Raw genomic sequence first — 16,341 nt, 5'->3', positions numbered from 1 at the left:
ATTTTTTTGTTGTTTGGGAATTATTTGAATATATAGAAATTTTCTGATTAGTGCCATGGAAACCCATAGTTGAAAATTAACCTGAAATTAGAAATAAAAATCAGACTACTTAAATCTATGGTAATATCTGCTAAAATCTGAAGAAAGGATGAAATGAGTGGAATAATTAACATGATACTTCCCATAAAAGTCCAGGCTGAGAAGACTGCAGGATGTATACAAGCTAAAATTTAATCCTTTCAACTTATAAATTATTTTTCACATAGCTAGAATATCACTAATACCAAAATCTTACAAAAATTATTAAAGTAGTAAAAATTAAATCTAATTTATTGAGGTTAACTTTATAAAATACTAACAAATATAATTCAGCAATATTTTACAGACAAGCGAATTTATCCCAGAAAGGCAAGAATATATTATTTCTTCTAAATCCATGAATGCAATTCAACTTATTAGTGTAGAAAATGGGCAAACACAGTACAAAGACAGTTCACAAAAGAAAACAACAATTATGGGGGAGGGGGAGGGAGAGAGTTTCAGTAGACCTCTCTAGAAATCAATAAAATACATACTTAATAAAATAACATTTCACCTTCAATTAATTGCAGACTAAAATTATAATTAGTGACATTGAGAGCTCAGATAAATAGATACTTTATTTTCTTTTTTAGAGCGATTTTTCTATATATATTTTGTAATGTGTATTTTTTCTATTCATTTATTTTTTATTGAAGGATAGTTGATTTACAAAGTTGTACCAATCTCTGCTGGAGAGCAAAGTGACTCAGTTATACACATAGAAACATTCTTTTTTTATATTCTTTTCCATTTTGGTTTATCCCAGGAGATTGGATATAGTTCCCTGTGCTATACGTTAGGACCTTGTCGTTTATCCATTCTAAATGTAATAGTTTGCATCTACCAACCTCAATTTCCCAGTCCATTCCTCTCCCTCCCCCACCCCCCCTTGGCAACCACAAGTCTGTTCTCTATGTCCATAAGTCTGTTTCTGTATTGTAGATAGGTTCATTTGTGCCATATTTTAGATTACACATATAAGTAATATATGGTATTTGTCTTTCTCTTTCTGACTTCACTTAGTTTGATAATCTTTAGTTGCTTCCATGTTGCTGTAGATGGCATTATTTTGTTCTTTTTTATGGCTGAGGTGTATTCCGTTGTACATATGTACCACATCTTCTTTATCCATTCATCTGTCAGTGGACATTTAGACTGTTTCCATGTTTTAGCTATTGTGAATAGTTCTGCTATGAACACAGGGGTGCATGTATTTTTTTTCCTCTCCCTCCCCCACCCCCCCTTGGCAACCACAAGTCTGTTCTCTATGTCCATAAGTCTGTTTCTGTATTGTAGATAGGTTCATTTGTGCCATATTTTAGATTACACATATAAGTAATATATGGTATTTGTCTTTCTCTTTCTGACTTCACTTAGTTTGATAATCTTTAGTTGCTTCCATGTTGCTGTAGATGGCATTATTTTGTTCTTTTTTATGGCTGAGGTGTATTCCGTTGTACATATGTACCACATCTTCTTTATCCATTCATCTGTCAGTGGACATTTAGACTGTTTCCATGTTTTAGCTATTGTGAATAGTTCTGCTATGAACACAGGGGTGCATGTATCTTTTTGAATTATAGTTTTGTCTGGGTATATTCCCAGGAGTGGGATTGCTGGATCATATGGTAATTCTATTTTTAGTTTTCTGAGGAACGTCATACTCTTTTCCACAGTGACTGTACCAACTTACATTCCCACCAACAGTGTAGGAGGGTTCCTTTTTCTCCATACCCTCTCTAGCATTTGTTATTTGTAGAATTTTTAATGATGGCCATTCTGACTGGTGTGAGGTGGTAGCTCACTGTAGTTTTGATTTGCATTTTTAATGACTGTATTTTTAATTTATGAATTCTACTGCTAGAAATATATCTTATGGAAGTAACTATTGTTATACTCAAATATTTAAACCCAATAATATTTAAATCATTTAAAAATCATACAATAGAACATTGGTTAAATTGGTTAAATAAAATTGGTAGCATACTTTATATAATTTAATGATGCTGTTTAAGAATAATGTACTAATCATTACAATGCATTCAGTGAAAAATAAAATCAACTTATAAAGCCATATGCTTCCATGTCTCCAAGGTATAAAGCTATATAATCCTGCACACACACATGCACACACACACACACACAAATGTTGGGGAAAAATTAAACATATGTGCATTATTCTGAGAAGTTTGTAAATTTCAACCAATTTTTAAAGGCAATTATAATTTCCCAAACTTTAAAGAACATGATATGATAATCTGGATGGTCTTGCAATTTAGAGAATACTGGTAATTTTAAATTTCTTTTCATTGGATATCCAGTTAATTTTATAAATTAAATTAAATTCTTAATTTAAAATTAAGAATATATTATAATTATTAAAAGATGGCTTACAAAAACAGTCCATGCTTATTGGTACCAAATAGCACTAACGATAAACTTTAGACTAATGCTAGAGCCTATTGTAAATATTCCTTAACTGTACAATTTTTTTTGTATTTACAAATAACATTTTTGAAATGCATTAAAAACTTATTAAAACACATTTACTGATCCTTTTCTTATGGATTTTCTTGGAGGTACCCCAGATTGTGTTTTGATAATGATTAACATAAACTAGTGGTACATGATAGATTGTACAATTTGTTTTAGCCCAGTTCCCCTGAGAAGCCAACACCAATACATGATTAAATATGTTAGAATTTCATTAAAGGAAACGGCTATGTGAGAGAAAATGAAAAGGGAGCTGGACAGGCTGAGAGTGCAATGAAAGTCTGACCCTAAGTACCAGAGAAGAAGAGAAAGTTGAGTGGAAACATCCTAGACTGTTGTGAAGTCTAAGGCATTTTGGCAAACCCACTGGGAAGTCTTCAAGTCAAAATTGGTCATTAGAGAAATTTGCCTGTACCTGAACCCGGTCTGCCCTAGTATCTCTATTGCACTGAGTCTTGGTTGGGAGAGACAATGGAATATGCCTACTTGCAAAACTGTGGTGATGGATTTCAAAGTACAGCAGCTGGGCCATCTACTAATTATATTATCAAGGCTGCCACAATTAGTATATCTTAAAACTTACTTTTAAATTATTAATATAACATTATATATTTATTTCCATTAATTTTTCTATATTTATTTTACATAATTATTTGTTTCTATATATTTATGCATGTGATATATATCTAAATATACACATATATAAATAAATGCATGCATAATATGCATGTACAAAACATAGAAACAAATAATTATATACATATAAATATATACATTGATATTAAAAAATATATATATAGTACATTCACTTAATTTCTGCCTGAAATCTTAAAAGAGCAGTATATCATTATCTATGACTAATTCCAGGTTTCAGGATATAAAAACATTTTATATACTGTGTAAAATTCAAAATAGCTAAAATGGTTATTATCTCGCATACTTTAGAAATTAAGTTTCTACTGAGAAAATAATGATTATAAAGATCAGTTGTATAAGAAATAGAAAAGGGGAGGTGGACAAGATGATGGAGTAGGCAGACCTTGTACTTACCTCCTCCCATGGACACAACAAAATTACAACTACTTAGAGAGCAATAATCAATGAAAATTACCTAAAGACTAACAGAAAAGAATTCCACAGCTAAGCACAACATAAAGAAGGGACCACAAGAAGAGTAGGAATGGTGAAGATGTGGTCTACTCCGGACCCATACCCTTGGGTCAGTGGCTCAGAAACTGGAAGAATATCACAGTCATAGAAGCCTCCCACCAAGGAGTGAGGGGGTCCAAGCCCCACATCCAGCTCCCCAACCTGGGTAACTCTTGCACTGGGAAGAGAAGCCCTATAATATCTGGCTTTGAAAACCAGTGGGGTTTATGTTCAGGAGAGCCAGAGGGCTGTAGGAAACAGAAGGGTGCACATTACTCTGAAACACTCCAGCACAGAGTCAATAACTTGAAAGAAGTCTAGGTCAGACCCACCTATTGATCTTAGAGAGTCTCCCATGGAAGAAGGAGACAACTGAAAATCTCCCTGAGGATGGAGATGCAGGCAGAAGTCTGTATTTTGGAGCCTGTTCTACTGATAACACTGGCACTGAGAAGCACCATTTGGAAATCCTTCTTCTAGCCTATTAGCCCTGGGGGCTTACTGTTCATCATTGGGCTGTCAACAGCCACAATCCCCAGGAAGCTGTGCAGACAGCTGTGAGTGTCCCAACCCCACTCTCAAGGGGGCTGGCACCAGCCCTGAGACCCACCAGTCCATGCAGACAGTTCATGGGTTATGGGCCTGTCCGCCAGTAGATGGACACCAGCCCCAAGCCTCCACAGGCTGCATAGAGAGCCATGTGGAGACCTGATCTTACCCACCAGTGGGCCAGTAGCAGCCCCACAGCCCCTGTGCTGTGTAGCCAACTGCATGGGAAACATACCCCACCCTCCAGTGGGCTCACAGTCACCACCCAAGGGACAGCCTTGCAACCAACTGGGTCTGGGCCTAGACCTGCCTACTACCACTCCCACAATAGTTAACCCTGCCACAACATAATGGTGCATGTAACCCGCATAGGGGGCATACCTAGAGAATACAGCTCTGGTGAACAGAGGGTACACTATTGAGCCCTATAGGATGTCTCCTACATCAGGCCATTTCTCTAAGATCAGGAAATATAACCAACTGACCTAACACATAGAAATAAACACAGAACATTAGGCAAAATGAGAAAACAGAGGAATGTGTTCCAAGCTAAGGAGCAAAGCAAAATTTCAGATAAAAAACTAAATGAAGTGGATATAAGCAATCTACCTGATAAAGAGTTAAAGGTAATGATCATAAAGATGTTCATTGAACTTGAGAGAACAATGGATGAACACTATGAGAATTTCAACAAAGAGAAAATTTGAAGTAGAGCCAAACAGAGCTGAAGAATAAAATAACTAAAATAAAAATACACTAGGAGGAATTAATAGTTTAGATCTCACAGAGGAGCAAATCAGCGACCTGGAAGAGAGAGTAGTTGAAATCACCCAAGCTGAACAGAAAAAAGAGAATAATAATTTTAAAAAATAAGAATAGTTTAAGATTCATCTGGGACATTAATGGTACTACCATTCACATTACAGGAGTCCCAGAAGGAAAAAAAAGAGAGATAGTGACAGAGAAATTATTTGAAGAAATGATAATGGAAAGCTTCCCTAACCTGATGAAAGAAACAGATATCCAGATCCAGGAAGCACAGAGTCCCAAAAAAACGAACCTGAAGAGGTCCACACGAAGACACATTGTAATTAAAATAGAAAAAATTAAAGATAAAGAATCTAAATGTAGCAAGGGAAAATCAACTAGTTACATAAAAGAGAACTTTCAGCTGACTTCTCAGTGGAAACTTAACAGGCCAAAAGGGAGGGGCACAATACATGCAAAGTGATGAAAGAAAAAACTTACCACCAAGAATGCACTACCTGGCAAGGTTATTATTCAGATCTGAAAGAAGCAAAGAGTTTTAAAGACAAACAAAAGCTGAAAGAGTTCATCACCACTAACCAACTTTACAAGAAATGATAAAGGATCTTTTCTTAGGAGAACAGAAGAAAAGAAAAAAATACAACTAGAAATATAAAAATTATAAAAGGAAAATTCTCTTTGGTAAAGGCAAATACACAGTAAAGGCAGTAGATGTAAATCTAATAGGAGGATTAAAAGACAAATGTAAAATCATCTATATCCAAAATAAGTAGTTAAGAGACACAAAACAAAAAAATGTAAAATATGACATCAAAAATATTAAATGTGGGAGGAGTAAAATATAGTGTTGTTAGAACACATTCAAACTTAAGAGATCATCAACTTAAAATAATCACACATATATAAGATGTTATATCTAAATTTAATGTTAACTACAAACCAAAAATTTATAATAGACTAAAAAGAGAAAGGAATTCAAACATAACACTAAAAATTTTCATCAGATCACAAGGGAGAGAGCAAAAAAAGAAGAAAGAAACAAGAAAAGAACTGCAAAAGCAACCAGAAAGCAAGTAACAAAATGGCAATAAGTACACAATAAGTACACACCTATCAATAATTACTTTTAATGTAAATGGACTAAATGCTCCTATCAAAAAACATAGAGGGACTAACTGGATACAAAAATAAGACCCATATATATGCTGCCTACAAAAGACTTACAAAAACCTATCCTCAAGATATTCCAAAAATTGAAGAAGAAACACTTCCTAACTCATTTCACAAGACCAAAGTAACTATCCCTGATGGTATAGATGCAAAAATCCTCAACAAAATATTAGCAAACCAAATTCAACAATATATTAAAAGAATAATACATCAAGAACAAGTGGGATTTATTCAAGGAATGCAAGGATGTTTCCCAATATCTGCAGATGATGTGATAGACCATGTTAACAAAATAAAGGTAAAAAACAATATGATCAACTCAGTAGATGCAGGAAAACCATTTTCTCACACCATATACAAAATAAACTCAAAATAGGTTAAAGACTTAAACATGACACCAGAAATCATAATAGTCCTAGAAGAAAACATAGACAGTAAGCTTTTTTACATGGGACTTAACAATATTTTGGGGTCTGTTTCCTCAGGCTAGGACAACAAAAACAAAAATAAACAAGCGGCACCACATCAAACTAAAAGCTTTTGAACAGCAAAGGAAATTATTAATGAAATGAAAAGGCAGCCTAGTGAATGAGAGAAGATATTTGCAAATAGTGTATCCAATAAGTGGTTAATATCCAAAATATACAAAGAACTCACCCAACTCAACATAAAAAATAATCCCAATTAAAAAATGAGCAATGGGCCTCAATAGACATTTTTCATAAGAAGATATACAGATGGCCAACAGAAACATTAAAAAATACTCAACATCAGTAATCATCAGGGAAATGTAAATCAAAACCACTATGAGATACTGTCTCACATCTGTCAGAATGGCTATCATCATAAAGACAGCAAATATCAAGCACTGGCCAAGATGGGGAAAAAAGGTAGAACTGTAAATTGGTGGAGCCCATATGTAAAGTCGTATAGATGTGCCTGAAAAAATTAAAAATAGAACTACCATATGATCCAACAATTTCACATGTGTGTATTTATACAAAGAAAAAGGAAACATTTATTTGAAAAGAACATGCACATCAGTGCTCACTGCAGCATTATTTTCTGTAGCCAAGATGTGGAAGCAACCTAAGTATCTATTGATAAGTGAATGAATATAGATGATGTGGTACATATATACGCCATGGAATATTACTCTGCCATAAAAAATGAAATCCTGCCATTTGAAATAACGTGGATGGCTCTAGAGGGTATAATGCTAAGTGAAGTAAGTCGGGCAGAGAAATACAAGACCATATAATCTCACTTATATGTGGAATCTAAAAAGCAAAACAAAACAAAAACAGATTCGTAGATAAAGAGAGCAAAGTGTGATTGCCAGAGGAGAGGAGGGTGGGGGAGCAAAATAGGTGAAGGTGATTAAGAGGTATAAACTACCAGTTAGAAAATAAATAATCCACAGTGTTGCAATATACAGCATAAGAAATATGGTCAATAATACTGTAATAACTGTGTATGGGGACAGACAGTTCCTAGCCTTATCACAGTGATCATTTCCTAATTCATGCAATCAGTATGTAGTACACCTGAAAGTAACATAATATTGTACATTAACTATAGTTCAACTTTAAAAAAAGAATAGAAAAATATTTCCATGTTAGCATGTGGAATAGTAGTAGATTTCAAAGAGAAGTCATTAATTACTAAAAAAATATTTAGTGCCATGTAAGTCCATACATTACAAGTTTCTAATTATTCTTTTTCTAGTTTTGGTATTTCTTTTGCAAGAAATGTACCCATTGCAATTAACCAAATTATTAACATATAAATTTTATAGTGTTGTATTTTAAATCTCCATTGTATCAGTAATTTTATTTTCATTTGTTCTGCACTTTTTCATCTTCAGTCTTGTCAAAACAACATGAGACCTTGAACAGTCTTCAACTAAATTTACTCTTTTTTAAATCTTTGCTACTGTTTTTGTTTTCTATGTTATTGATTTCTATCCTTATAGCCTCTCTTGTTTCTTTGATTTTATTCTGTTCTTTTTCCAGTTTCTTTAGGTGTCTTAATTCTTTTTTTCTTGTGTTCTAGTACATTGAAATTTAAGTCTTCTAAATATTAATTAACATTTGCAGTTTTTATGTGATCACTGTATGTTTGCATGTTCAGAGGCTAGAGTGATAACATTAAAAATGTGTCTAGCTGAATATTGGGAACATGTTTTAGTCTTTTAAATGGATAGAAAATAGAACATGGACCATTGAAGGATTTTAAGTGCCTCTTACTGACCCCTCTCAACTCGTAAGCAGCAAATTAGAGAAGGTGTATGACTTTTATGGTAATTGGTACTGGATAGTTTTCATCATCATTGATGTAATTGAGAGGTCAGTCTGTCCAGAGTGGATGCCAAGGATAATTAAATTTAGTAAGAAGAGTTTTTTTAGCATGCTCAGCATATACAAACTAGTCAATGTGTTCAAACTATTCCATATTTTCAAAGTGTTCAGATATGCTTTGTTACAGAAATCATGAAAATGGAAAAACTCCTTAAGCTAGAATAAAGAAATATCCAGTTAATGAATTTGAAGCATTCATATTTGGGTCCGGATCTATATTACATTGTCATAGAACCAAAACCCATTTCTTTTTTGTAACCTAGCATTCTTATTTAGGTGGGAAATGCAAATGTCTAAAATTAAGAGTTTATAGACTCGGCTTGTGGGAATGCTACTGACTCAAAAACAACTCAGAAATAATTTATTTATGGTAGTTTTTTTCTTAAAACTTGTTTCTTGACCTTCCTGTTCCTTCTCATCCTGTGCTTCAAGGAATCAATGCAATTGCAGCATGTGGTTGCCAGGATACGTGTGCAGACACTGCCTGATGAAAGTGTAATGTAACAGCTTGGTTTGTCATCAAAATGGAGAAATCTTGAGGGAAAAGTGATTTGGTGAGTGGCAACTAGAATTTGAAAAAGCTGATTTTCCTGTAAGTTAACAAAACAGAATTTGTAGAAAGTTGGTACCAGGCATATGTGTTTGCTATCTGTATACTAAAATAAAGCTGCATATATATATATATTCCTAATGTGAAAATCACATGAGAAGAAATAACAATTTATAATTTATATTTGTTAACGAGCTTGTGTTTCCTATATAGAATCAGCAGATAATAAAATTGCATTATTTCTGGGATTAGCTTGTCATACCTGCTTAGTCTTACCATTTAAATACTGTAGTAACAATTGACTTATTTTTTAATTTATTTTTTATTGAGGTAACATTGGTTTTTAACATTATGTGTTTCATGTGTACAGTATTATATTTCTACTTCTGTATACACTACAGTGTGCTCACCAGCAAAAATTTAGTTTCTATCCCTATTTTTCATAGTTAATAAATAGTACCCTTATAGAATTTCCAGAAGAATCTTAAATAAGCTATGATCACTGAGTTTACCATTTTTTATTTCAACATTTCCAAAACAGACATCATTTTGAAAAAGTACTTACTAAAGAGAGTCTCTAAATGAATTTCAGCATTGTGACCCTGTGACTATGTTGTTTGAAGTGTCCACTAGTTAGAGTTCTCTGGGAGATGGCATTCTCTACAGTCCTAAAAGATATTCAGAGTTGCATAATATTTATCTATGTAAGCAAGATATTTCTAGAAATTTTAATTTATTTTTACAGCATTGACATTATACAAAAAGTATGTATATAATAAGCTAAAATGCCAATATTTTCTCATTATAACTTGATTAATTTTCTTTCATAGAATCCATCTTAATTTTATGATTATATATAGTTTTTTTTTTAACCTATTAACATTTAAGAGAATGAAAGTGGTTAAATTGATAAAGAGAACTAAAAATGAAGGGGAAAAGAGATTCAACTTTTTAGTGTACTAGATTAAAATTTTAAAGGAGATGTGAAGTGACTTATGGGTCATTTACTGTTTAAAAATTGCAGACCTTCTGTAAATTAAATTCTCTCAGTGCTCCACCCATACCATGTTTTTAAAATGGGCAAATATACAGATCTAACATTTTCTAAAATAGAAAAACTCTTAAAGGAATTTCAAGTTGTAAGGAATTTCTGTGTCAAAATCTTACATAACATATAGACGTTTAATTAAGGATATTAATTTCTGTACTTTAGATGCTGATACATAGCCATTTAACATTCATGTCATTGACAGATATTTATTTCACCATTGCAAGATATAACATATAAAGATTTAATTATATTCATTTCCATCTTTTAGCCTTGACGTATACCCATTTAACTATCACATCATAGGTACATATTTTTTCACCATTGCAAGCTGTGAAATGTTAAAATTAAACTGCAAATATCCATTGCCTTGTTGTAGTTTCATGCACCTAAAAACCAGTCACCAAATTGTAGACAGATATTTTACTGTCAAATACTTGTAATAAAATGGTATTTTCAGTCATTAGTAAATGAATATTTAATCTTTTAAAGGATAATTGTAACTATAAATTTAGATGTGACCAATTATTGAACAACAAATAATATGAAACTGAAATCATTTAATACAACTTCAAAATTAAAACTTTGATTTTTGTAAAAATGAAGGATGTGTTAAATAATGTCAAACAATAGAAAAAAGCCCATAAACTTAAAAATTCACACAAAAATCCTAATACTCGAAGACAGTCTCCAACAAGATCCATTTGTGTTATAGAGAGTATCTCTCTACTGTACATAAAGAGATAAAAAGGTAGAGATAGATAGGCAGGTAGGTAGATAAAGATAGAGAAAAAATACTGCTTTAGAAAAACATGATTAAAATGCCATTGCATTTAAACAAAGAAAATGAAGCTAAAGACAAATTGGAGAAATTAATGAATTTTAGATAAAGCTTGTTTTATCACAGAGATACAGTTACTAAAAAATTGATTTAAATTTAGAAATATACCCAGAACTGTGTAGCTGCACATTGGATCAACAGAGAGAACATTATAAATACTGATACCTGAGTCTTAACCTCAAAGGTTCTGAATTAACTGGCCTAGGAGGATGTGGCTGTATTATCAGGAGTTTTAAATATGATTACAGTGTAAAGTCAGAGTTGAGAAACACGGCTCTAAAGCAAGGAAAGTTATCGTGAAAATCTTAAGTTATGTAAAATTATAAAAAGTTGTAAATTTTGTAATGTTAAATATCCTTTAACAATATGTAAGTACATAATGATAAAAAATGAGAAGAAATTAGCAGACTTACAATTCTATTATTACTCCTTCACCTCCCTATTTTTTTCCTTTTTTATTACTTTAACATGGAGGAAAGAAACATATTTTACATAACCAAATAACTGTCACTTGTTGAATTGGTTCAGTGGCCACAGATACCACTTTCCTCTCTTTTTTATTGAATATAGTTGACTTACAATAGTGTATTAGTTTCAACTATACAGCATAGCAATTCAAAATTGTTATGGCTTATACTTCATTTAAAGTTATTATAAAGTATGGGCTATATTCCTTGTGCTGTATATTGCAGCCTTGTATCTAATTTGTTTTATACATAGAAGTTGTACTTCTTAATCCCTTAACCCTATCTTGCCCATCCCCCTCATCTTCCTTCCCACAGGTAACCCTTAGTTTGTTCTCTGTGTTTGTGAGTCTCTTTCTGTTTGGGATACTCATTTTTAATTTTTTTTAGATTCCACAGTAAGTGAAAACATACGTATTTGCCTTTCTCTGTCTGACTTATTTCACCAAGCATAATACGCTCCATATCCATCCATGTTGTTGCAAAAGGCAAAATTTCATTTTTTAATGACCGAGTAATATTCCATTTTAGATATATACCACATCTTCTTTATGCATTCTGCTGATGGATATTTAGGTTGCTTCCATATTTGGCTATTGTAACTAATGCTGCAATAAACATTGGGGAACATATATCTTTTAGAATTAACGTTTTCATTTTCTTCTTTCATTCCATTCCTACATACCCAGGAAGGGAATTGTTGGATAATATGGCAGTTCTGTTTTTAGTTTTTTGAGAAAGCTCTATACTGTTTTGCATAGAGTCTGCACCAATTTACATTATTTCCAACAGTGTACTAGGGTTCCGTTTAATCTATCTCGTCACCAACATTTGTTATTTGTTGTCTTTTTGATGATAGCCATTCTGACAGTTGTGAGGTGATATCTTATTGTGGTTTTGATTTGAGTTTCCCTGGTAATAAAGTGATGTTGAGCACATTTTAATGTGCCTGTTTGATATCTGTATGTCTTCTTTGGAAAAATGTGTTTTCAGGACTTTTGCCCATTTTTTTCTTTTTTAAAAGATTTTATTGAAGTATAGTTGATTTACAATGTTGTGCTAATTTCTGTACAGCAAAGTGACTCAGTTATATATATTTTTTCTTTTTCATATTCTGGTTTGTCACAGGATATTGAATATAGTTCCCTGTTCTATACAGTAGGACCTTTGTGTTTATCCATCCTATATGTAATAGTTTGCCTCTGCTAATCCCAAACTCCCATTCCTTCCCTCCCCTACCCCACCCCCACCCCCTTGGCAACCACAAGTCTGTTCTCTATATCTATGATTCTGTTTTTTATTCATAGATATGTTGATTTGTTAAATCAGGATGTTTGTTCCTTTGATATTGTGTTGCATGAGCTGTTTATATATTTTGTATATTAATCACTTATAAGACATATCATTTGCAAATGTTTTCTCCCATTCAGTGGGTTGTCTTTTCTTTTTCTGATGGTTACATTTGCTATGTAAAAGTTTTTAATATAATTCAGTCCCATTTGTTTATTTTTGCTTTTGCTTCCTTTTCCTGAGAAGACAGATCCAAAAAATATTGCTAAGCCTTCTATAAAAAGTGTATTGCCTATGTAATATTTTTTTCTAGGAGTTTTATGATTTCCAGTCTTATATTTAGGACTTTAATCCATTTTGAATTTATTTTTGTATACGGTATGAGAAAATGTTCTAATTTAATTCTTTACATAGGGTTGTCTGGTTTTCCCCACACCACTTATTGAATCGAGTGTCTTTTCCCCATTGTATATTTTTGCCTGTTTTGTCATAGATTAATTGGCCATTATGTGAGGGTTTGTTTCTGGCGTCTCTATTATGTTCCATTGATCCATGTGTCTGTTTTTGTGTCAATATCATGATATTTTAATGACTGTATATTTGTAGTGTAGTCTGAACTCAGGGACACTGATACCTCCAACTTTGTTCTTTTTTCTCAAGATTTCATTAGCTATTTGGGGGCTTTCTTTTTTTCTCAAGATTTCATTAGCTATTTGTAGTTCCATATAAATTTTAGGATTATTTGTTCTAGTATCATGAAAAATGTCATGGGTATTTTGATAGGAATTGCATTAAATCTGTAGATTGCTTTGGGTAGTATGGACATTTTAACAATATTAATACTTCTAATCAATTAACATGGGGTATCTTTTCATTTCTTTGTATCATTTTCAATTTCCTTCATCAATATCTTACAGTTTTCAAGAGAATAGCTTGTTGCCCTCCTTGGTTAAGTTTATTCCTAGGTATTTCATTCTTTTGGTGTGATTTTAAACAGGATTGTTTCCTTGCTTTCTCTTTCTGATAGTTCATTATTAGTGTAAAGAAAAGCAACAGGTTTCTGTGTATTAACCTTGTGTCCTGCAAATTTACTGATTCATTTATTAGTTCTAATGGTTTTCTTTGGAGACTTTAGGGATTTTTATGCACAGTATCATGTCATCTGCAAATACAGTTTTATGTCTTCCCTTCCAATTTAGTTTATATTGCTATAAATCTCCCTCTGAGAACTGGCTTTGCTATATCCCATAGATTTTGGAAAGTTGTGTAGCCATTTTTATTTGTACCAAGGTATTTTATAATTTCCTCTTTGATTTCTTCATTGACCCATTGGTTTCTTAGTAGCATGTTGTTTACTCTCCACATGTTTGTGTTTTCTCCATTTTTCTTCTTGTAGTTGATTTTTAGTTTCATACCACTGTGGTCAGAAAAGATCTTGATTTAACTTTAATCCTCTTGAATTTGTTTAGACATTTTTTGTGGCCTAATATGTGATCTACTCTGGAGAAAGTCTCATGTGCAGTTGAAAAGAATGTGTATTCTGGCTGTTTTTGTATGCAAACCTGTAGCTATCAATTAAATCCAACTGGCTAATGGGTCATTTAAGGCCACTATTTCCTTATTAAATTTCTGTCTGGATGAACTGTCCTTTGATGTAAATGAGGCGCTAAAATGCCCTATAATTAATTATTGTATTATTATCAATTTGTCCCTATATATCTGATAATATTAGCTTTCTATATTTAGGTTCTTCCACTACTAGGTATGTACCCAAAGGAATTGAAAACTTATGTCTGTTACAACAAACAAATAAACAAACAAACTTGCACATGAATGTTCATAGCAGCATTGTTCATGATAACTAAAAAGTAGAATCTACTCACATGTTTACCATCAACTGATCCATAAATAACAAAATGTGATATATCACTTGAATGGAATATTTGCCGGTCATAAAGGTGAATGAAGTACTGATACATGTCCCAACATGGGTGAATATTATGCTAACTGAAGTAGTCAGACACAAAAGGCCATGTGTTTTATGATTCCATTTATATGAAATGTTCAGAATAGGCAAATTCATAGAGAGAGCAAATTAGTGGTTGCTAGGAGCTGGAGAAAGGAGATAATTGGGAATGACTGCCAATGGATATAGATTTTCTGTTTGGAAGATAGAAGTGTTCTGGAGTTAGATAGTGAGGATGGTTGTACAACCCTGCAAATATACTAAAAATCATTAGACTGTACACTTTTTTTTTTTTTTTTTTGCGTTATGCGGGCCTCTCACTGTTGTAGCCTCTCCCGCTGCGGAGCACAGGTTCCAGACGCGCAGGCTCCACGGCATGTGGGATCTTCCCGGACCGGGGCACGAACCCGTGTCCCCTGCATCGGCAGGCGGGCCCCCAACCACTGCGCCACCAGGGAAGCCCTAGACTGTACACTTTAAAGGGTGAATTTTGTGGCATGTGAATTATATCTCAAAACAAATAATGAAATGGTGCACCTAGATAGAATCATCAATGACTCTTAAAACTACTAAGTGAAAGGTTGATGAGGAATTTATAATACATGGATCTGTCTGACAGGCAGTGAACTTTGTTCAAAATTGGACTGTTACTCATTAAGTGCCCCCTCATATTATACAGTGGGAAGAACACACACCATTTAAGAAGTATTCTTTCCAAAAAACTGAAATTGAATTTATCAAGGCTGTAACTACTAGTTTGCAGGAAATATGAAGGATAGAGAAACATGTTAAATTATACCACAAGAATATGAGAAATCAGATCAAGAAGGTGGGAAGTTCTATAAGAAAGCAACTCAGTTTCTTTAATAAACAAGTGGTTTGAAGATAAATGGAGGGAATGGTAATGCAGATCCAAGGAGACCTAAGACATAAGCGACATAAACATTTGAACAAGAAAAAAGATATTTTTTCCAACAATTTAGCAAAATGTACACATTGGATATTAGAAGATGTTAAGAAATTATTATACCTCTTAAAGTTAAAAATAATTCCTTAATATCATCTAATACTAAATCTGTATAACTTTGCATAGATTGTTGACTCCAGGTGATAACTGGCACTTGGGATTCATAGTACTACTTCTTCCCCTTTTGTGTATGTTTGAAAATTTCCATAATACAAAATTTTAAAAAAGTAAGCCTAACATTCAGTGGTAATGGGTCAGTATTAATAAGTTCATCTACTGATCTAAGATTGTTTTGCTGGAGAAGGCAATGTTGAGTCAATGGGGAGATCTTGGGCCTTGGAATTAGAAATACTTTGGTTTGAATATGGCTCTGCTACTTATAAGCACTATTACCTTGGGCAAGTGATATACTTTTCTGAATCAGTTTTCCCATCTATGAATAAGGATTATATCACTTACTTAAGAAAGTTTTGGAGGAACATGTGAGATGTGTTTGGCATAGAATAAATGCTCTATAAATGTCCACTATCTTAAAACCTGACTCTAAAAGTAATCTCTAGTGAATAAGATTCCTAAATAAAGTTATATATTTTTTTCAATTTTAAGTTAATTCTCATTAAAGGCCAATCAATAATGAATCCCTAA

Source organism: Physeter macrocephalus, chromosome 8, assembly GCF_002837175.3.
Source record: "Physeter macrocephalus isolate SW-GA chromosome 8, ASM283717v5, whole genome shotgun sequence".
In the NCBI taxonomy this organism is placed as follows: Eukaryota; Metazoa; Chordata; class Mammalia; order Artiodactyla; family Physeteridae; genus Physeter; species Physeter macrocephalus.
This window is presented reverse-complemented; position numbering follows the sequence as displayed.